This window comes from Arachis hypogaea, chromosome 20, assembly GCF_003086295.3.
Source record: "Arachis hypogaea cultivar Tifrunner chromosome 20, arahy.Tifrunner.gnm2.J5K5, whole genome shotgun sequence".
In the NCBI taxonomy this organism is placed as follows: Eukaryota; Viridiplantae; Streptophyta; class Magnoliopsida; order Fabales; family Fabaceae; genus Arachis; species Arachis hypogaea.
The window spans coordinates 44569460-44593262 of record NC_092055.1 but is presented as its reverse complement, the minus strand read 5'-3'; the positions used below and the strand labels follow the sequence as shown (position 1 = coordinate 44593262).

The 23803-nt window shown below is 37.4% G+C and overlaps 2 non-coding genes across 2 annotated transcripts; both read left to right on the top strand.

The window, feature by feature from the left end:
- Nucleotides 1-420: 420 nt before the first annotated feature.
- LOC112787918 (small nucleolar RNA R71) lies at nt 421-528 on the top strand. Its single transcript, XR_003195302.1, has one exon. It is a non-coding gene; the product is annotated as a small nucleolar RNA R71 (small nucleolar RNA).
- Nucleotides 529-22415: 21887 nt separating this feature from the next.
- On the top strand, nt 22416-22523 carry LOC112788313 (small nucleolar RNA R71). The gene has a single exon (XR_003195681.1). It is a non-coding gene; the product is annotated as a small nucleolar RNA R71 (small nucleolar RNA).
- The last annotated feature ends 1280 nt before the right edge of the window (nt 22524-23803 follow it).

Below are 23803 nucleotides of genomic sequence, written 5' to 3'. Positions count from 1 at the left end.
GGCTGCCACAGTGTTGTATTCCTGTTGGAGCTGCGGACATTCATCAGTATAATGACTATAATCAGCACAGATCCCACATACTCTTTGTGGAACTAACTGTTGGCTTTGTTGTGGTGGGGGAGGCTGAGCTTTATGTGCTTGTTGTTGATTTAACTGCATCTGTTTCAGTAGGTTGGTCATTTCACATATACTCTGTGTAAGAGCAGTAGTTTCAACGCTAGAGGAGATCTCTGCAATAGCTTTTGAGTGGCTGCGCCTCGGCCTGTGATTCCTATTGGACTCAGCTAAGTCGCTGATCAGCTGCCATGCTTCATCTGCGGTCCTGTACTTTTTCATAGAACCATTACTAGCACCATACAGTGTAGTCTTATCTTGGGGGTTTATGCCTTGAGTGAAGTAGATGATCAGTACTAGTCTATCAATCATGTGATGGGGGCATGCGTCTAGAAGGTTCTTAAAACGCTCCCAGTACTCATAGAGAGTCTCCGAGTCACCTTGAGTAATGCAGGAGATTTCTTTTCTCAGTCTATCTGTGACTTCAGATGGAAAGTATTTTTCCTAAAATTCTCTCCTGAGCGTATCCCAGTTGGTAAAAGTCGCTTCAGGTTGGGAGTAGTACCACTCCCTTGCTTTTCCTTCAAGAGAAAACGGGAAGACAGTTAACAGAATAGAAGTTTCATCTGCACTATTGCGCCTAACAGTAGAATAGGCTGTCTGGAAATCCCTAAGGTGCTTAATAGGCTCTTGAGCAGGTAAACCATGAAACTTGGGCATCAAGTTGATTAGTTCAGTCTTTAGTTCAAAATCTGCAGCTAGAGTTGGGTGATACACTTGGTACGGCTGCAGTGTAAAATCTAGGGCTCCAGCTTCTTGGAGAGTAATCTTCCTAGGTGCTGCCATGTTATCTGCACTGGAATTAACTGAATCAGTAGTAAAGGAGCTTGTCTCGCTCTCAAATGGCGGTTCAAATTCGCCCATAAGATGAGACTGATGAATCGATAACAATCACTTCACCACCCTCAGGGGCTAACCGACGTCGAGCTCGCCTAATACGTGAAAGAGTTCTTTCAATTTCAGGATCAAAAGCAGCTAAGCTCGGATCAGGCAATGAACGTGTCATTCAATGAGAAAGACATATAGCTCATGGTAACAAAATAAAAATAAAATATGCAAATAAATAAAAATATGTACACTAATTAATAATTCAGCACACTATTGCAACTCCCCGGCAATGGCGCCAAAAATTGATGGGTGGCGGAAATTGACCAGTTAAGAAATTAATAAACGAAATGCGTTGTAAGTACAGTTCTCAACCAGCTAAAATCCGCTTCTCAATTTAAAAAGGGTTGTCACAAAAATTAGAATTAAAAATACTGGGAGTATGAGTCCCAGGTCGTCTCCCAATGAGTTACAGGAAAGAGTGCTAATTTATTAACCAGAAATTTTCCAGAAGGTTTGAGTTGGATAATGAGTAATTAGAATAATTATAAATTAAAGCAATAAAACTAAGAATTATTATTAATATAGAAAGCCTTGACTGAGGAATTGATTAATTGGAAGTTCTATCCTTGTTGGAATCTTCTCAAATGTAGTGTAAAAAGGTTGTTGTTTTCACTTAGTTAACCCTTACTGAGTAAAGAAAAGTCAAGTGATTGAACTGACTCTTATCCACAAATCTTAGTCCTTTCCCTTCGGAAGGTCTAGCGTTAGTTGATATAGAATTAGCCAATAATGTTCAATTTAACTAAGCACTTGAGCATTCCAACTCAAGTGTCTCCTCTTAATCAACCCCCATGTCAAGTAGAAAATCTACTCCATTGACATGGTATTAATATTCATAAAAATATAAGAAGACATAATTGAATAAAATAAAATAAAATAGAGATTTAAAATTAATTAAAAGTAAAAGTAATTCTATGTATTAATAAATCCAAAATGCAACATACTTATTTGAATAGGGTCAATGATCAACTGAAAAGAGTAAAGGAATAAGGAAACAAACTAAAGTAATAACTTCGATGGAGGTGATGATTCTTCAACATCCATAATCCAAGGAAAAAGCATAAACTATCAATGTAAGCGAATCTAGATTCAGATCTAAAAATAAAAGTAATCCTAATATCAATGTATCTCAATGTGTGTGGATGCCTATGGGTGTGTCGAAGCGTGTTGAGTCTCTTCACGTTCCCTGGTTTTAATCTGTGTTTCTGGGCCGAAAACTGGGTTAAACCGCGGCCCGAAATCGCCCCCAGCATATTCTATTATTTTTGCAGATCGCGCAGGTCACGCGTACGCGTCGTCCACGTGTTTGTGTCATTCAGCGATTTTTCTTATCACGCGTTCGCGTCGTCCACGCATTCGCGTCATTCGTGCAGACTCCAATCAACGCATACACGTCAGGCACGCGTTCGCGTCGCTGCAATTTTCTTCATTCTGCGTGTTTGCGTGGAGTACGCACTCGCGTCAGTGTTCGCTGGTCATCTCCTTAGTTTCTTGTGTTCCTTCCATTTTTGCAAGCTTCCTCTCCATTCTCTAAGCCATTCCTGCCCTATGAGGCCTGAAACACTTAACACATGGGTCACGACATCGAATGGGATAAAGGAGAATTAAAATGTACTAATTAAAGGTTTTTAGGAAGCAAGTTTTCAACCATAAACAATACTAGGAAGGAATTATAAAATCATGCTAATCATATGAATAAGTGGGTGAAGATTTGATAAAATCACTCAATTAAACACAATATAAATCATAAAATAATGGTTTATTAGAGGTCCTCCCCTCAACCTAAGAGATTTAGAAACTCATACTGATAGAAAGTATAATGTGTAAAATGAAAATATGGCAAATCCCATTGAAGATCATGTAAAAGTGCTTTAAATACTAAGCTAATGACTAAGAATTACACAAAAAGGGTAAAATAGTCTTTTAGTGCTAAAATCCACTTCTAGGGCCCACTTGGTGAGTGTTTGGGCTGAGTTTTGATGAGATCCACATGCTAGGAGGCCTCTAGGGTATTGAACGCTGGCTAGGGGGTTCTCTTTGGGCGTTTGGACACTGGTCTCTTCTCCTTTGGGCGCTAGACGCCAGAATAGGGTAGGAGGCTGGTGTTGGACGCCAGTTTTAGGTCTTTAATTCTGAAGCAAAGTATAGACTATTATACATTGCTAGAAAGCTCTAGAAGTCAGCTTTCCATAGTTGTTGAGAACGTTCTATTTAATCTTCTGTAGCTCTACAAAATCTCTTTTGAGTGTAAGGAGGTTAGATCCAGACAGCATCTGTAGTGCTTTCTCTGCCTTTGAATCAGACTTTTGCTCCAGCTCCTCAATTTCAGCCAGAAAATACCTAAAATTGCATAAAAACATACAAACTCATAGTAGAATCTAAAAATGTGAATTTAAAACTAAAACCTATAAAAACTTAATAAAAATTAAAGAAAACATGCTAAAAAGTATATAAAAATGATGCCAAAAAGCGTATAAAATATCCGCTCATCACCTTTTAACCTGAAGACATTGGTGGTGGCGTGGCATATTTAACTGAGCAGCTTGGTCTCTCTCTCTTCTTTTGTTTGCATATTCTAAAACTAAATCTTGTACTAACCTTTTCACTTGAAATATTACAACACATGCCTCCGTCTCATCATGTATTTTACGAAAAAAGAAATTTAACGAATACATCTTGTACCTAGGATCTAAAAGAGTCCCAATAGCCATAACAATATTAATCACACGCCAATACTTTTCAAACTTAGCTATCATGCTAGTAGCCATCAGTTCAATTACCTCATTTCCACAATGTTGCCACTCCATCAAAGCCAACTTAATCGCATAAACTTTAGAAAAATAATGATTTGATGTAGGATAACTTATTCCAGAAAATAATTCAGTCACATCATAAAACACCCTCAATCTTTGAAAAATTTCATCCGCCATATGCCAGTCCCCGTTACTAGGCAAAGATTTATATTGATTCTCACACATTGACAATCTTTCAAAAACATCTCTATACATAATTGCAACTTCAAGCATAAAAAAAGTTTAATTCCACCTAGTTTTGCAATCAAGACAGAGATTTTTTATGTAGGATATTTTAAGTTGAGCACATGTTTTTTTAAATTTTTCTTCTCTCTTAGGTGTTGCTGTCCAATAATAAACACTATTCCTCACTCTTTCTATAGCATGTGAAATAAGTTGTAACCCATCCTTAACAATCAAATTTAATATATGCGCACAATATCGCATGTGAAATAATTTACCATCCAATATGAAATTTCTAGATAACATTTTAGTCAAAATATTATTAACCATAACATCATTAGTACTATAATTATCAATAGTCAAGGTGAATACCTTCCTATCAGGATTCCAATCCATCAAAAATCCACAAGTACCTCCAAAAGTACATCAGCCGTGTGGGGAGGAGGCACATATATAAATCTACAATGACAATTTAGTATAAAAAAATGTTAGAAGTATTACAGTTATACATATTTCACAAATTAAGTCATAACAAAATTAAATATTTAATGTTGTTATCTCACAAGATGACTTTGCAATTTCAAAGAATCATCAATATAATGGGATGTGATGGTCATATAACCTTTGTTTTTTGGTTGCTTGTTGTCCACATATTAGTCTTAACTGTAACTCGACTTTTATTTCTCTCAAGAATATTCATTGTCTTCGTCCTCTCATCATTGTAGAGCTTCAAGATGTCACTTTTCAAAGTATTGTGAGTAATCACCTTTAACAAAAGTTGTAGAGCATTGCAAAATCTTCAAAAGCCAATGTGCACTACAAAAAAGGCTATATTGTAGGAGTTTGTTAATAGAAGTTTTAAAAAATCATACAAATTTAATTTTTAAAACAAAAAATTAACTTTTATTTTGTTAAGAGTTTTATTAACAATAGTATTTATTTTGAATAGTAGGATTTTTAAAACTCCCCAAAAAATAAATTTCCCAAACAATTTGGCAAAGCAAAAGGCTCTTTCTTCCTGTGAAACCCATTTTCCCACCTCGCTCACACCCTTTTCTGCTCCCACTCTCCTGGTATAGTAACTGCTTCATTCTCTATTATTCACATTTCTTCATTGATTGTTGCTGCTGTTCGCGGTTGTGCCACTGCAACTCCCGTTCGTAATCCTGCTGCTATTAGCGTTCCGGTTGCTGCTGCTGTTGGTGTTCTGATTCTTGCTACTGTTCATGTTTGTGTTTGTGTTTGTATTGCTACTGATGTTCATGTTCCATTGCTGCTGATGTTCGCGTCCATAGTTGCAGCTGTTCTTCCATAAAAAAGGTATGTATATGAACTAATTAGGGTTTATAAACTATTTATCACTTTTTTGATTAGTGTTTTGTATCACAATATCATGAATTTCTGGCTCTAAATTTAAGTTTAATTGTGTTTCTGTAATTTTTAATTCCATTTCGATGGTAATTGATAATCCAATTTTTGTGTCTTCTATATGCATGTAATGGGCACATTATTATTGTTATTATTATTATTATTATTATTATTATTATTATTATTATAGTGTATTGTTGATTTCTTTGTTGGCTTTTGATTGTTGAAAAGGAACAGAAAAAGGAATCCACAAGCATCATAATCAATTTTCCAGATCGAGTTCCTTAATGATATTTCTTCAAATTTTTTCATTTCACATTTTCACATTTGGCTTTGATTTTCACATTATTGATACTAACACAAAATCAGTTACCACTATTGGTTGAAAATTGTTTCTTATGGTTACCATTTTATGAATTTCTGACTTTTTCTTAGTAATGACTACTACTTTTTCTTTTATTTCATTCTTGTTTCTTTTTCTCTTCTTCTTCTGACTTTTGATGCATTTTATGTTGTAGGTCATCATTGACAAATATACAAGGGCAGACATCCCTACATTGGACAAGAAAAAGTAAGCTCTACCTATATGGTTAATTTTTTTTAAGATTACATGTGTATAACAATAATGATTAGTAGAGATAAAACCTCTGCACTTTGTATAGCTGATTAATTATTAGCTAGTTTTAAATTAAAAAAAATAGCTATAGAATATATTGCTAGTAATGTATACTTCTTCAAAAAGTGCTTCTTCTTCATCACTTTCATAATATATATAATCCTAATGAGAGGGAGGAAACTGAGGAGAAACAGCTGTGCTTGGACCAAATTCTTGAGGACATGTGATACGGAAAAATTGAATTTGCATTAACTACCGGCAAGTATACCGGGTCGCATCAAGTAGTAAAACTCACAAGAGTGAGCTTGATCTCACAGGGATTGATGGATCAAGCAACTTTAATGAGGTGATATATCTAGTCAAGCTAACAGTTGATGGTTTTGGTGAATTTGAACTAGCAGAATGTAAATTGCAAGAAATTAAAGTGCTGAAAGTAAATGGAAAAATGTAAATTGTGGAAACTTAAATGGCAAAGAACTAAATAACTGAAACGTAAAGAGCAAAAAAGTAAAAGAGCTAAAATCTAAATAACAAGCCAGAATGTAAATGACAACGGAAAGTAAATTGCATGAAAAATAAAGGAAATTTGGGTGCTGGGAATTAAAGGAAGCAGAAAATTCAAGGCAAGTAAAGGAATTTTAAAACAATTAAAGTGACGAACAATAAAGAGAAAGATTCATTAGGGATTGGAGATATCATAATTCATCATGAATCAATAGGTTTCAACTCCCTTCTCAATCATATGAAGTAGATCTATGGCGGATTGGAATTAATTGAGTCCCAATTCCTTGGCAACCCAATTTCTCTAATCACAATCAATTTGCCAATTCCTTGATCTAATTGTCATGAGAAGAGGTTAAGTTCATGTCTCTCATCCATAAGCCACACAAATTTTCAAGACCTCAATTCCTCCCGAATAGTGTTGATCAAGAGAATTGTGAGGGATAGAGCTTCAATTCTAATTCCTATGATTCTCCTTCCGAGGCTCACATAGGAATTCAATAAACCCAAACCACATTCCAAAGTGAGTGGATCACAATAAACATAGAAGATATCCTTTAGCTACCCCAAGCAGATTGAGAAGAAGAATAATTTCATTCAATCATGTGAATTACAATAGAGCTCCTCCCCCTAACGATTGGGGTTTAGTGAATAATTGCTCGAAGAACAAGTGCAAGGAATTAAAATCGCATGAAAATAAATTGAACTTAATACGAACTGAAATGTAAAATTGCAAAGAAGAGAAGAAGTGCAAGGAATTGAAATTGCATAAAAGTAAATGAAGCTCGATACAAATTAAAATGTAAAATTGCAGAAAAGGAAAATTGTATCAAAAGAAAATAAAATTCTAAGCTCTTTGGAGTCTCTAATCCTCCAGCCTCTTTCTAACTTCCAAAGCTCTCCTATTTATACTCTTCTTCTCATCTTCAATTGGATCTTCAAGTACTTGGATGTTGGTTTTTGGCCTTGATTGAAGCAGTTAGGAGTGACTTTTTGTGACGTTGACAAGGACGTTAGCTCACTAACGTTTATTACTTGCATGGGTGCCATTTGGAATTGAGGTTAGCATTGGCATTGACACCACTGTTTGTGTACTAACGGTGGCCCTAACGTTGCATAAATAAGATACTCGGAGCGTTGCTACTGGCGTTGGTGCCCAACGTTGGTGCACCAACGTTCTTCATGTCACGCGTACGCGTCGCCGACGCGTACACATGATCCAGCGTTTGTGTGTCAATGCTAGTGTTAGTGACATAACGTTGGTGTGCAAACACTTTTTTCACGCGTGCGCGTCGCCTACGCATATGCGTGGAGTGTCAATTTCCACGCTCACGCGTATGCGTCGCCCATGCGTGCACGTCGCAGCCAATTTTTCCAATGTATTCCTCTTGAAATTGTTGAAAACGTTGGTCTGCAACGTTTGTGGCAATGTTTGCACACCAACGTTGGCACCTTTTTGAGTAGCAACGTTGGTGAGCCAAGCTTGGGCCACCAACGTTGCACCTCTCTTGCAGCAATGTTGTTAGCAACGTTGGTGAGCCATGTTTGGGCCACCAACGTTGCTTTTCATGCTTGGTATGTTGGTGAGCAACGTTGGTGAGCTAACTTTGGCCACCAACGTTGCTTACCCTTCCTTGAGCCAACGTTTGTGGCAACGTTGGTGACCCAACTTTGGCCACCAACGTTACTTGCTTTCCTCTTAATAACATTCTTGGCAACGTTGGTGAGCCAACTTTGGCCACCAACGTTGCCTTCTCTGCCTCTTCCTTGCCCTTCCTCTACTTCTCCTCACCTATCATCAACCAAACAAATGCATCAAAACCTTGCCATATTCACAAGATATTGCATCATTCATAACATCAAGTAGTTCTTGCATAAATCTCATGAAAATGTACAAAATTAACAATGTTTGATTGAATCAAGGCATACATATATTATTCATCCAAATACTTGCTTATTGCCTAAGAAATGCATGAAAACCAAGCAAAAACTAATGAAAAAGGCTTGTGAAACTAGCCTAAGATGCCTAGGCATCAACATGGTCTGATCCATAGATATATTAAATCTTTTACAATTATTTGAACCATTTTAACACTCAACTTTGAAATTACAGCACTAGTTTTTCTATGCAACTTTATTAACATATAAAGATGTAACTTGACTCATACTATAACTATTAATAATACTAGAATAGGTTAGAATTAATACATGAAGTATATATATACTATTGGAATTCTTATAATGTGATTAGCAATAGATATTGGTGCTGTAATAATTGGGCATAGCTTTAAAGGAAACTTAGTAGAATATAATCAAACATATATGGCTTTTATTTTCTTGTTTTCTTTGCGTCCACTTCACTGGTATTTGGCTAATTGAAGTTGACAAGAGTGGTTGGAGGGTCTTGATAATTTAGTTAGTTCAATCTATTTGAAATCAAAGTATTTGAAACCATTGTATATATCAGCTTCATGCATGACTTGGTTTCTTGTTTCAAAATAACATTGTTTGGTTTGTATCCTACTATGCTCTGGTCTAGTTGTTTTGTATCACAATACTATGAATTTTTGTTTCCAAATTTAATTTTAATTTCATTAGTTTTGATGTAGTAATTGCTATGTGTGTAGACAACTCCTGAAATTGATCACACATCTTTGTTCTCCAACGATACTAGCTGACATTACATTACCTTGTTTTTGATGAATCATACATGAAAAAAAACCTTTGAATACTTCTCCCCTGTTCTCCACTTTCCACAATGATCCCTCTCTCCATTTTTGTAATTTTTAATCTCTTTCTGAATACAAGCAGAGACAAAAGCATAAAATAGTTTAGTTAATTTAATTTGGTTGTCTAGCCATAACTGTTGCTAGTTCTTGCTGAATCTATTATTGTGGCTGAACAATTTTGACCAGAGTTGGTTATTCCTTCCATAGAAAACATAAAATATATTCACTACTTTTCTTACCCAACACACTTGTCTTCTCACTTCTCACACTACCATCACCAATATACTACTTTGCTCTTTTCTCATTTTGATTAATTAATTAACTAAATAAGGAGATCCAAAATTTCTAGCATTTCAATTGTATTCAATACTTATATTTAGGTTGTTGCTATCACTTAATTAAGACACAATGACATTGGAAAAGTCTTGTGTAACACCCTAATATTCAAATCCTTATGCTCGAGTCATAAGTCAATGATAATAAGGTGGTACGACTCTCAAGGGAGATTTTTAATACATAATTATAAGTAAAATTGAAAAGAGTATTAATCGAGGAGCCTGAAAAGAGTAAAAATAAAATAGCGAAGTTGTATCACTCACGCATCGACAACTAAAAGATAAAGCGTGAAGTCGAAAGCGATATACAGATAAAGGCATTAAGGAGAATAAGAGAAGGATAATATATAGATATATAACATAAGTAAATAGCCACTAGCCGCGACCCACGAAGCCTAGGCCGGTTAGGGTACAATATAAAAGCAGTTTGACCACCATATCTCCTAATCTCTCCCGAAAGATGCACAAGGGCTTCTATAGGTAAGTTTTCCAAAGGATTAAATATATAGCATGAGTTCTTTAAAAACAAAAGCAGAGAGAATCTAAGCAAAATGTAAATGAGAGATCTTAAATGTCTTCGCCGTCTTTCAGACAAATCACAGCTCACTGCTGAGCACCTGGACCCGCATCTGTAAAACAAAAGATATATACGGAATGAGAATTCCGACCCATGGGTTCCCAGTATGGTAAAAGTACCAAATAAATACAATGCATTGTAATAAAAACTCACTAAGCATCCTAAACTTTCTTTCACCAAACATTCATCCTATTTTCTCAATAATCCATAAATAGGCAACTGTCATAAGGGAATAATAAGTCTGATTCAACTTTCTAACTCTCCGACAATTCACAATCAGAATTATAAATAAAACCATCCACAGCTATTCTGTCTCAGCAATTCTATATCATTACCTCATATCCTCACCTGGAGCAAGTGGGATCACTTCACTGCGTCTACCCAGGGAGCTCAAATTATCTCATTCTACCTGGAGCAAGTGAAATCACTTCACTGCGTCTACCCAGGGAGCTCAATTACCTGATTCAATAATCATCATCATTATTCAATTACATCATCAACTCATCTCATCAAGAACAGCCCTCAGTGTAAACCGACACCAGCACGAGGGACCACTCAGTTTTACAAACACAAGCAATACAGGCAAGTAATACACAATAAGGTACAAGTAGAACAAGTAGCACATAATCAAGTAACATAGCATATATAATATAGCAATCCAAAACAAATAGCCAAACCCAAATAATTCAAACATGTGCAAATGATGTATGCCTGCCCTAAAGGTGATGATATTATCAGTCGGTTACATAGCTAACCCGACATGTCCTGGTAGCTAACCACTGGACAATCCCTGTGAGCTCACATCCCCAAGCTCAAAATCATAATCAATCAAAATAAAACATCTATGGGAGAGAGCTCATCCAGAGAGCTCTAAGTGTCCGGCCACATCTTACGATGCAGGGTCAACAGAATATTGGACCTCAACCTGGAGCAATTGGAGCCGACCCACTGCATCTACCCAAGGAAATCTGAAACTCAGATAGTTTGACAAATCTTAAATCCACCTCGACTGGGAGCAAGTGGGGGCTAACCACTGCATCTACCCCAGGAGTCTCAAACCAAACCCGGAGCAAGTGGAATCACTCCACTGCATCTACCCAGGCAGGTATATCTCACCGTGTCTCGGAGCAAGCTGAATTAATGCCACTGCATCTTCCCAGGCAGGTATATCTCACCACGTCCTGGAGCAAGTGGAATCAATGCCACTGCATCTACCTAGGCAGGTATATCTCACCATGTCCCAGAGCAAGTGGAATCAATGCCACTGCGTCTACCCATGCAGGTATATCACAATCAGGATCATATTTAATATCAACCTCTTAATCATTATCATTCTCAATGACAATCTCATAATCATCATCATCCTCTTTATCAGTCTCAAAATCATTATCACTCTCATTAACAATCTCATCGTCATCATCACTCTCGCTAACAATATCATAATCATCATTATTTTCACGATTTATTATTAATTCTCCCCTTACTTCATCCCCAAGTTATCACCTTTCATAGATTATTCTCATTACAAGGCATACTATTCTAATTCAGGACTAAAAGAATGAAACAAGGGGGCTTAAAAGTTTAAAATTCGGTTTTAAAAACACAAAACTCATATTTGCTGAAAACAGGGCCACGCATGCGTGTCGCCCATGCGCACGCGTGGAAAGCGGAAAAAGGGAGTGACGCGTGAGAATCATCCATGCGTACGCGTGGAAATCAGAGAGGGGGAGGGACGCGTGCCCGGTCACGCGTACACGTGGAAGCGTTTTGTGCTTCGCACGAATCCGGCACAATACCAGCACAACTCTCTGGTTTTTCTACCACCCAGCAGCATCAACACAGCGACGCGTATGCGTCGGCCACGCACACGCGTGAGGGGGGGTAAATTATATGGGTCACGCGTGCGCGTTGGCCATGCATACCCGTGGGCGTACGTTTTCTTAAAAATTTTACTAAGTCAGAAAAAGCTGCAGAATTTTATTTTCAAACCTCAAACTTCCGCCACACATAACTTCTATAAAATTCCTTTTTCAACCATTTCTGAACCGTTGGAAAGATCGTTGAATGAACTTTTATAAAAATCCAATCTTGAAGAATTCCCAACTCTGAGGACCAAGTTACGGACCGCCGAAGTTGGTCAAAAATCAATTTTTATCCAAAAACAGAAATCACAAAGTTTTCCAATATTCACAAGCCAAATTCATTTCCACTCATCCAAATGACCACAACCCAACCACATTCACATAATTACACTCAACCAAAACTAAACCTACCTCATCTACACAATTCAATTTAATTTCGTCACCTTCCACTCCTAAATTCCTAATTTCTTATTATTCAACATTCCTCCCATTTATTCACACACTCAATATTCATTATCTATTCAATCTCATATGACATCACACAATACACACATCACTTACCTTCCTTACCTCTTTCCAGCCTCCGGCCCAAGATTCACGTCCTCCGGCCCAAATTTACAATTTAAATACATATTCCACAAACCAATATTCATTATCCAATTCATCAAATTCTCAACACACCAAACATACAAATTCACACAATTCTCAACCTAATCATTAATTTACATTACATATCAACTATACATATTAGTACCAACCATTTGCAAAATCCAAACTTAATCCTAGGGGAATCTAGCCTAGAAATTCTCATCACACCACACGGTACTTAAATAAAACTTAAATCGTGCCTCTTGAAGCCAAACCAATTGAGCCTCTTCTTTGGAAGTCTCCACCAACCTTAGCTCCAAGCCTCACCAAAGCTCCACAAGCAAAACCAACCTCCCAATTGTGCACCAAAATCAACCAATACTCTAACATAACCAATTTCACAGTTACAATCAGCCTAGGGTTCATGAAAATGATAAATCACAAAGGTTGGAGGGTTTCTTACCTTAACCCACTGTATTTTATGATGAATATCACCAATGGCTCATACTAGAGCACTTCTAAATAACCAAAATCACAAAATTTCCTCAAAACCCAAACCAAATTAGAATTTAAAGAGATAAAAGGAAACTGGGAAAAGGAAAATAGAATACTCACCAAAAAACTTAGATAGAATTATAGAGGATGAAAAGAGCGACGCGTGACCGCAAATGGCTCGTCGATTGGAGCTCCATAGCTCAAGTTATGGTGGTTTGAAGTTTGGAGTTAGGATTTTCTCTCTTCTTCATCTCTTCTCCATTTCAGCGCCCCACACTCTTTCTTTAGGGTTAATGAGCTGAAATGCTCATAACTAAGGTTTATATATGTTGGGTCTTGGACTCACTTAGGTTCGGTTCACTTGGTTTAGCCTGTTGACCCAATTTTGGGCCAAAACCTTTAAAATTAATGTTTTAAATTGTATTGTAAATATTTCTATCTTTCCACTTATAAATTCTTTTTTGTTCTTAACCTTGTTCACTTCAAATTAATTTTCTCAGCTGTAGTACCGGACAGATCTCAGCCGGTACTGACGGTCAAATTTTCACTGCTCGTTTTTACGCAGAAAATTATGTTTTCTGACTCAGAAAAATTCACTGAGTCCAAATATCATATTTAAATCATCAAATTCCGATTGCAAAATTTTCTAACCCTAATCACTCATATTTAATTTATTATTTACTTAATTATAGTTTGACTGATTTTACATCCTACCCACCTAACAAAAATTTTCGTCTTTGAAAATTAGATATCAAGTCTTCATATAAGCTTTCACATATTCAACCGACCTATTACCATTCAATTTGCCATTCTCCAACATCAATTCTTAACACCCTATTCCCAATTCAACTTAAGTTATATTTATCCATTTCACTTTTAGCTTCTTATATGTTTCTCTCAATAACTAACCAAATGTTATGTTCATCTCACCCCTTCATAAAACATCCTAAGCTGAAACTCCCGATTGATATCATAACTTAAGATTTCTAAACTCTTCAAGTTCTTTTAGAATTCCGGCAGAACCTCCCCTATACATTTGGGTTTACCACCCTTCACGGATTTCCTAAAACCAATCTCAATACAACATTAGCATTTCAATTTAATATTTTCCAAAGTCGTCTTTAAATCCAATCATTATAAATCTCAATCTAAATCCAAGGTCACCATGACCAAATATCATAGTACTCATCCCTCAAACATGATGACTTGCACTCAATCATCATCTAAATCCAATTACGCATCAATGATCATTTCCTCATCCATTTCAGAACCACCAAAGCTCACAGCCGCAATCAAATCCAATTATCTGGGAATCATTACTTGCATTAACCCACTAAACCCTTCGAGTATTCAAACTTAAGATATTCTAGTCAACATTTACAGCTCCTATTCGTAACTATCCTGTGTTTCTGCTTCTGCAAGTTTTTGCTGCGTCACTTTAATTTTCATCCACTAAGAATCCAATGGTAACTTAGGTCCCTAGCGTATCTCTATGTTTAACTCAAAATTTCCTCAAAATCTTCAATTTTCATGAACACATTATCTAGGACCACAATCAACAAATCTCAAAATCTCTAACTCCACTTATTCTTCCTTAAGCGTAACGGCATAGCCTTACATACTAAGCATCCGATGAATCCCATTTATCATAACTACATGCACATGCCAACCAATATTAAACTCAGCAAAGTCCAAGCCCAATTCATACTCTACCTACCTCAACACTTAACAATTCGCCATATATCCAATGTTATTCCAATTCACATCCTAATCATTCAAGACCCATAACATAAGTTTTCTGATAATTAGTCATTTCTCAATTCCTACACAAGTGTTCAATTTCACAAACTTTCATTCCAATTCAAATCCAAACTATAGCAAAACCTATTCACAAGCCTCCTATACTCTAAATCCTCAAGATCCAACAAATTCAAACCTAATTAAACAAATCATTCAATCAACTATTCGCCTCCAAGTATTTCACTCAACCATTTAAAACCAACACATTAATATCACATATATCACTGCTAAGATTCTTGTCTCGGCGTTCCTTTATCAATTCGTTCTAGGGAATTCCTCCCCGAGTAGCTTGTTCATGTCCATGAGACACCATTCGGGCCTTGTCCACATCAAACAAGTGATATCAAGGTGATCAGTCTCAATATCTCAAGTTAAGTGCTTCAAATTACCAAAGGTACACACATGAACTTCATGCTAGACGTATCAGTCGGATACCCTAACTAACACAGGCATAGACTCAGAGTATGCATTGAGGTGTAAGCAGTTCCATCCCTCAGGCCTACGAGGACGAACTGCTCTAATACTATAATGTAATACCCTAATATTTAAATCCTTATGCTCGAGTCATAAGTCAATGATAATAAGGTGGTACGACTCTCAATGGGGATTTTTAATACATAATTATAAGTAATATTGAAAGGAGTATTAATCGAGGAGCCTGAAAAGAGTAAAAATAAAATCGCGAAGTCGTATCACTCACGCATCGACAACTAAAAGATAAAGCGTGAAGTCAAAAGCGATATACAAATAAAGGCATTAAGGAGAATAAGAGAGGGACAATATATAGATATATAACATAAGTAAATAGCCACTAGCCGTGACCCGCGAAGCTTAGGCCAGCTAGGGTACAGTATAAAAGCAATTTGACAACCGTATCTCCTAATCTCTCCCGAAGGATGCACAGGGGCCTCTATAGGTAGGTTTTTCAAAGGATTAAATACATAGCATGAGTTCTTTAAAACCAAAAGCGGAGAGAATCTAAGCAAAATGTAAATGAGAGATCTTAAACGTCTTCGCCGTCTTTCAAACAAATCACAGCTTGCTGCTGAGCACCTAGACCTGCATCTGAAAAATAAAAGATATATACGGAATGAGAACCCCCGATCCATGGGTTTCTAGTACGGTTGATAAACCACTATTTTATGATTTATCTTGTGCTCAATTGAGTATTTTTATCAATTCTTCATCCACTTATTCATAAGATTTGCATGGTTTTATAATTCCTTCCTTATTCTGTGATATATGTGAAAACATGTTTCCTATGCTTCAAAAATATTAATTTTAATTATCCTTTATTACCATTCGATGCCGTGATCTGTGTGTTAAGTATTTTCAGGCTTCATAGGGCATGAATGGCTAAGAGGACAGAAAAAAAACCCGCAAAAATAGAAGGAACGCACAAAATGAAGTTTTGGAGAAAATGGCAGTGACGTGCATGCATGGACGACGTGGACGCGTGCCTAGCGCAAAACGCAAGCGACGCGCACGCATAGACGATGCGGACGTGTGCCTGGCGCAGAGCACGAACGACGCGTATGCGTGACTGACGTGTACGCGTGGCGAGAAAAATCTCCAAACGACGAGTACACGTGACCCACGCGCATGCGTGATGGACGCCACGTGCAGGAAATTGCAGAAAACGCTCCTAGCTATTTCTGGGCCCTTTTTCGGCTGGTGCACGAAATCGTGATTGTTCATTCCCTGGTAACGGCGCCAAAAACTTAATACACACGTTTATAATCTCAATTCTTTTTCACAACTTCGCACAACTAACCAGCAAGTGCACTGGGTCGTCCAAGTAATAAACCTTACGTGAGTAAGGGTCGATCCCACGGAGATTGTTAGCTTGAAGCAAGCTATGGTCATCCTGTAAATCTCAGTCAGGCAGATTCAAATGGTTATGGAGATTTGATAATTAAAATATAATTAAAATATAAAATAGGATAGAGATACTTATGTAATTCATTGGTAGGAATTTCAGATAAGCGTATGGAGATGCTTTGTTCTTTCTGAACCTCTGCTTTCCTACTGCTTCCATCCAATCATTCATACTCCTTTCTATGGCAAGCTATATGTTGGGCATCACCGGTGTCAATGGCTACTTCCCGTCCTCTCAGTGAAATGGTCCAAATGTGCTGTCACCGCACGGCTAATCATCTGTCAGTTCTCGATCATGTTGGAATAGGATCCAGTGATCCTTTTGCCTCTGTCACTACGCCCAACACTCGCGAGTTTGAAGCTCGTCACAGTCATCCCTTCCCAGATACTACTCGGAATACCACAGACAAGGTTTAGACTTTCCGGATCTCAAGAATGGCTGCCAATAATTCTAGCCTATAGCACGAAGACTCTGATCTGAACCAGGAGCCCAAGAGATAAACGCTCAATCCAAGGTAGAACGGAAGTGGTTGTCAGGCACGCGTTCATAGGTTGAGAATCGTGATGAGTGTCACGGATCATCATATTCATCATGGTTGAAGTGCAAGCGAATATCTTAGAATAGGAATAAGCTTGAATTGAATAAGAAAACAATAGTACTTTGCATTAATTCATGAGGAACAGCAGAGCTCCACACTTTAATCTATGGTGTGTAGAAACTCTACCGTTGAAAATACATAAGTGATGAAGGTCCAGGCATGGCCGAATGGCCAGCCCCCCTAAACGTGATCTCTGAACATAAAATTATTCAAAAGACTAACCAGAGATATAAAATAAATCACTAAAATTAGCTTTTATACTCAACTAGTAGCTAGGGTTACATAAGATAAGTAAATGATGTAGAAATCCACTTCCGGGCCCACTTGGTGTGTGCCTGGGCTAAGCATTGAGCTTTCATTTGTAGAGACTCTTTTTGGAGTTAAACGCCATGTTGTAACCTGTTTCTGGCGTTTAACTCTGGTTTGCAACTTGTTTCTGGCGTTTAACTCCAGAATAGGGCAGGAAGTTGGCGTTTGAACGCAAGTTTATGTCATCAAAACTCAGGCAATGTATGGACTATTATATATTTCTGGAAATCCCTAGATGTCTACTTTCCAACGGAATTGAGAGCGCGCCAATTGGGTTTCTGTAACTCTAGAAAATCCATTTCGAGTGAAGGGAGGTCAGAATCCAACAGCATCTGTAGTCCTTCTTCAGCCTCTGAATCAAATTTTTGCTCAGGTCCCTCAATTTCAGCCAGAAAATACCTGAAATCATAGAAAAACACACAAACTCATAGTGAAGTCCAGAAATGTGATTTTAATTTAAAAACTAATAAAAATATACTAAAAACTAACTAAATCATACTAAAAACTACTTAAAAATAATGCCAAAAAGCGTATAAATTATCCGTTCATCAAAACACCAAACTTAAATTGTTGCTTGCCCCAAGCAACTAAAAATCAAATAGGATAAAAAGAAGAGAATATACTATAAATTCTAAAATATCAATGAAACTTAGCTCCAATTAAATGAGCGAGACTAGTAGCTTTTTGCCTCTGAACAGTTTTGGCATCTCACTTTATCCTTTGAAGTTCAGAATGATTGGCATCTATAGGAACTCAGAATTTAGATAGTGTTATTGATTCTCCTAGTTCAGTATGTTGATTCTTGAACACAGCTACTTTATGAGTCTTGGCCGTGGCCCTAAGCACTTTGTTTTCCAGTATTACCACCGGATACATAAATGCCACAGACACATAACTGGGTGAACCTTTTTAGATTGTGACTCAGCTTTGCTAGAGTCCCCAATTAGAGGTGTCCAGGGTTCCTAAGCACACTCTTTTTTCTTTGGATCACGTCTTTAATCGCTCAATCTCAAGCTTTTACTTGACACCTTCACGCCACAAGCACATGGTTAGGGACAACTTGGTTTAGCCGCTTAGGCCAGGATTTTATTCCTTTGGGCCCTCCTATCCATTAATGCTCAAAGCCTTAGATCTTTTTTATTTTACCCTTGCCTTTTGTTTTAAAGGGTACTGGCTTTTTCTGCTTGCTTTTTCTTTTTTTTTTCATTTTTGCCATTTTTCTTTCTCTTTTTTTTCGCAAGCTTTTGTTTTTCACTGCTTTTTCTTGCTTCAAGAATCAATTTTATGATTTTTCAGATTATCGATAACATTTCTCCTTTTTCATCATTCTTTCAAGAGCCAACAGTTTTAACATTCATAAACAACAAATTCAAAAGACATATGCACTGTTCAAGCATTCATTCAGAAAATAAAAAAGTATTGCCACCACATCAAAATAATTAAATTAAGCTCAGGGATGAATTCAAAATTCATGTACTTCTTGTTCTTTTGATTTTAGAAAATTTTTCATTTAAGAAAGGTGATGGATTCATAAGACATTCATAGCTTTAAGACATAGACACTTAAACACTAATGAACATGTAATAAAGACACAATCATAAGTAAAACATAAGGCTCAAAAACCAAAAAATAGAAAAATAAGAACAAGGAGATTAAGGAACGGGTCCACCTTAGTGAGGGTGGCGTCTTCTTCCTCTTGAAGAACCAATGGTGTTCTTGAGTTCCTCTATGTCTCTTCCTTGTCTTTGTTGCTCCTCCCTCATAGCTCTTTGATCTTCTTTAATTTCATGGAGAATGATGGAGTGCTCTTGGTGCTCCACCTTTAGTTGTCCCTTGTTGGAACTCAATTCTCCTAGGGAGGTGTTAATTTGCTCCCAATAGTTTTGTGGAGGAAAGTGCATCCCTTGAGGCATCTTAGGGATTCCATGATGAGGAATTTCCTCATGCTCTTGTTGAGGTCCATGAGTGGGCTCTCTTGTTTGCATTGAGCTCCTTCCACACAGATGTCCATGAGGACTTGGTCCAACCTTTGATCAGAGTTGACTCTTCTAGTGAGAGGGTGAGGGTCTCCTTGCATTATTTGCCACAAATTCATAGAAGTGGTCTTGATGGACCTTTGAGATGAATCTCTACATCTCCCATAACACAGAGGTGGAAGCAATTGCCTTCCCTTTCCTCTTTCTTGAGGTTTTTCTGGCCTTAGGTGCCATTAATGGTTATGAAAAAATAAAAAGCAACACTTTTACCACACCAAACATAAAATGTTTGCTCGTCCTCGAGCAAAAGAAGAAGAAAAATAATAGAAGAAGAAGAAAATGGAGGAGATGGAGGGGAAGGTGTATTCGGCCAAGTGGGAGAAGAAGTGTTTGTAATGTGTGAAAATGAAGTAGTGTTGAAGGGTTTATATAGGGGTGGGGGGAGGGTTAGGTTTCGTGTATTAGGTCTGTGTTTGGGAGGAAATAGATTTTGAATTTAGAGGTAAGTGGGGTTTTTGGGGAAGAGTAGATGGATTTGAGTGGTGAAGGGTATTTGGGGAAGAGTGTTTTGAAAGGGTGTGAAGAGGAGAGAAGAAGAGGTGGAGTAGGTGGAGATCCTGTGGGGCTCACAGATCCTGAGGGGTCAAGGACTTAGCATCCCTGCTCCATTTAGGGCGTGCAAAAATGCCCTTAGATTGCAATTCTGGCATTAAACGCTAGATTGCTGCTTGTTTCTGGCGTTTAACGCCAGCTTTTCTCCCATTTCTGGCGTTAAACGCCAAGTAGATGCTCTGTTCTGGCGTTAAATGCCAGTTTGGTGCTTGTTTTTGGCGTTTAACGCCAGCTTGATGCTTCTTTCTAGCGTTAAATGCCAGTCTGCTGCTTCTTACTGGCGTTTAAACTCCAGTAAGCTCTTCCTCTGGGGTGAGCTATTTTTAATGCTGTTTTTCATTCTGTTTTTGATTTTTCAGTTGTTTTTGTGACTTCACATGATCATCAACCTAAAGAAAACATAAAATAGCAATGGAGAATAAATAGATATAATTAAATAACATTGGGTTGCCTCCCAACAAGCGCTTCTTTAATGTCAATAGCTTGATAGTGAGCTCTCATGGAGCCTCAAAGATAATCAGAGCAAGGTTGGGGCCTCTCAACACCAAACTTAGAGCTTGGTTATGGCTTCCCAACACCAAACTTAGAGTTTGAATGTAGGGGTTTTGGTTGACTTTGTATTGAGAGAAGGTTTTCATGCTTCCTCTCCATGGTTACAGAAGGAGAACCTTGAGTCTTGAATACAAGGTAGTCGTCATTCAACTGAAGGACCAACTTTCCTCTGCCAACATCAATCACAGCTTTTGCTGTGGCTAGGAAGGGTCTGCCAAGGATGATAGATTCATCCTCATCCTTCCTAGTATCTAGGATTATAAAATCAGCAGGGATGTAAAGGCCTTCAACCTTCACTAGCACGTCCTCTACTAGTCCATAAGCCTGTTTCATTGATTTGTCTGCCATCTCTAGTGAGATTCTTGCAGCTTGTACCTCAAAGATTCCCAATTTCTCCATTACGGAGAGTGGCATGAGGTTTATCCCTGACCCCAGGTCACACAAAGCCTTCTCAAAGGTCATGGTGCCTATGGTACAAGGTATGAAGAATTTTCCGGGATCCGGTTTCTTCTGAGGTAATGTCTGCCTCATTAATGCACTCAGTTCATTGGTGAACAAGGGGGGTTCATCCTCCCAAGTCTCAGTACCAAATAACTTGGCATTCAGCTTCATGATTGCTCCTAGATATTTAGCAACTTGCTCTTCAGTGATGTCTTCATCCTCTTCAGAGGAAGAATATTCATCAGAGCTCATGAATGGCAGAAGGAAGTTCAGTGGAATCTCTATGGTCTCAGTATGAGCCTCAGATTCCTTTGGTTCCTCAAAGGGAAACTCCTTTCTATCTAGAGGACGTCCCCTGAGGCTTTTCTCACTGGGACTCACGTCCTCCTCACTCTCTCCAGGTTCGGCCATGTTGATCATGGTTATGGCCTTGCACTCTCTCTTGGGGTTTTCTTCTGTATTGCTTGGGAGAGTACTGGGAGGAGTTTTAGTAACCTTCTTACTCAGCTGACCCACATGTGCCTCCAAATTTCTAATAGAGGACCTTGTTTCATTCATGAAACTTAGTGTGGTTTTGGATAGATCAGAGACTATGGTTGCCAGGCCAGAATGGCTCTGTTCAGAATTCTCTGTATTTTGCTGAGAATATAATGGAAAAGGATTTTGCTGAGAAGATGATGGAAAAGGCTTGCTATTGCTAAACCTATTTCTTCCACCATTATTATTGAAGCCTTGTTGAGGCTTCTGTTGATCCTTCCATGAGAAATTTGGATGATTTTTCCATGAAGGATTATAGGTGTTTTCATAGGGTTCTCCCATGTAATTCACCTTTGCCATTGCAGGGTTCTCAGGATCATAAGCTTCTTTTTCAGAAGATGCTTCCTTAGTACTGTTGGATGCAGCTTGCAATCCATTCAGACTCTGAGAAATCATATTGATTTGCTGAGTCAATATTTTATTCTGAGCCAATATGGCATTCAGAGTATCAATTTCAAGAACTCCCTTCTTCTGAGGCATCCCATTGTTCACAGGATTCCCCTCAGAGGTGTACATGAACTGGTTATTTGCAACCATTTTAATAAGTTCCTGAGCCTCTGCAGAGGTTTTCAGATGAAGAGATCCTCCTGCAGAATGGTCCAATAACATTTTTGACAACTCAGACAGACCATCATAGAATATACTTATGATGCTCCATTCTGGAAGCATGTCAGTAGGACACCTTTTGATCAGTTGCTTATATCTTTCCCAAGCTTCATAGAGGGATTCTCCTTCCTTCTGTCTGAAGGTTTGGATTTCCACTCTAAGCTTGCTCATCTTTTGAGGTGGAAAGAATTTGGCCAGAAAAGCACTGACCAGCTTATCCCAAGAGTTCAGGCTTTCCTTATGTTGTGAATCCAACCATGTTCTAGCTCTGTCTCTTACAGCAAAAAGGAAAAGCATAAGCCTGTAGACCTCGGGATCAACTCTATTGGTTTTGATAGTGTCACAGATTTGCAAGAATTCAGCTAAAAACTGATGAGGATCTTCCATTGGAAGTCCATGAAACTTGCAATTCAGCTGCATTAGAGAAACTAATTGAGGCTTAAGCTCAAAGTTGTTTGCTCCAATTGCAGGAATTGAGATGCTTCTTCCATAGAAGTTAGAAGAGGGTGCAATAAAGTCACCAAGCATCTTCCTTGCATCTCCACCATTGTTATTGGGTTCGGCCATGTCTCATTCTTTTTCGAAAATTTCTGTCAGGTCCTCTCCAGAGAGTTGTGCCTTAGCTTCCTTTGGCTTCCTATTCAGAGTCCTTTCGGGTTTAGGGTCAGCTTCAACAAGAATATTCTTATCCTTGTTCCTGCTCATACGAAAAAGAAGAGAACAGAAAAGAAAATATGGAATCCTCTATTTCACAGTATAGAGATTCCTCATGTGAGTATAAGAGGAGAAGAATAGAAGAAGGAGAAGATAAGAATTTGAACACAGAGGAGAAAAGTGGATTCGAATTATGAGTAGAAGAGAAGTGTTAGTAAATAAATAAATAAATAGAAAGAGATGAGAGGGGAAAGAATTCGAAAATTAAATAAAATAAAATAAAAAAATATTTTTGTTTTTATTTTAAATGTTTATTAGAATTCAAAAATTAAGGAGGAAAATAAAATTAAATTGAAATTTAAAATAATTAGTTAGTGAAAAGAAATTTTTGAAAAAGAGAGGTTAGTGATTTTCGAAAATAAGAGAGAGAAAAGTAGTTAGGTGGTTTTGAAAAAGATAAGAAATAGTAAAACAAACAAAAAGTCAAGTAGTTAATTAAAAAAGATTTGAAAATCAATTTTGAAAAGATAAGAAGTTAGAAAAAATTTTGAAATTGATTTTAAAAAAGATATGATTGAAAATCATTTTGCAAAAGATTTGAAAAGGAAATTAAAAAGATTTGATTTTGAAAATTAAAGTTGATTACTTGACTAACAAGAAACTAAAAAGATATGATTCTAGAGTTTAAAGATTGAACCTTTCTTAATAGGCAAGTAACAAACTTTAAAATTTTTGAATCAATCACATTAATTGTTAGTGAGATTTTCGAAAATATGAAGTAAGAATAAGAA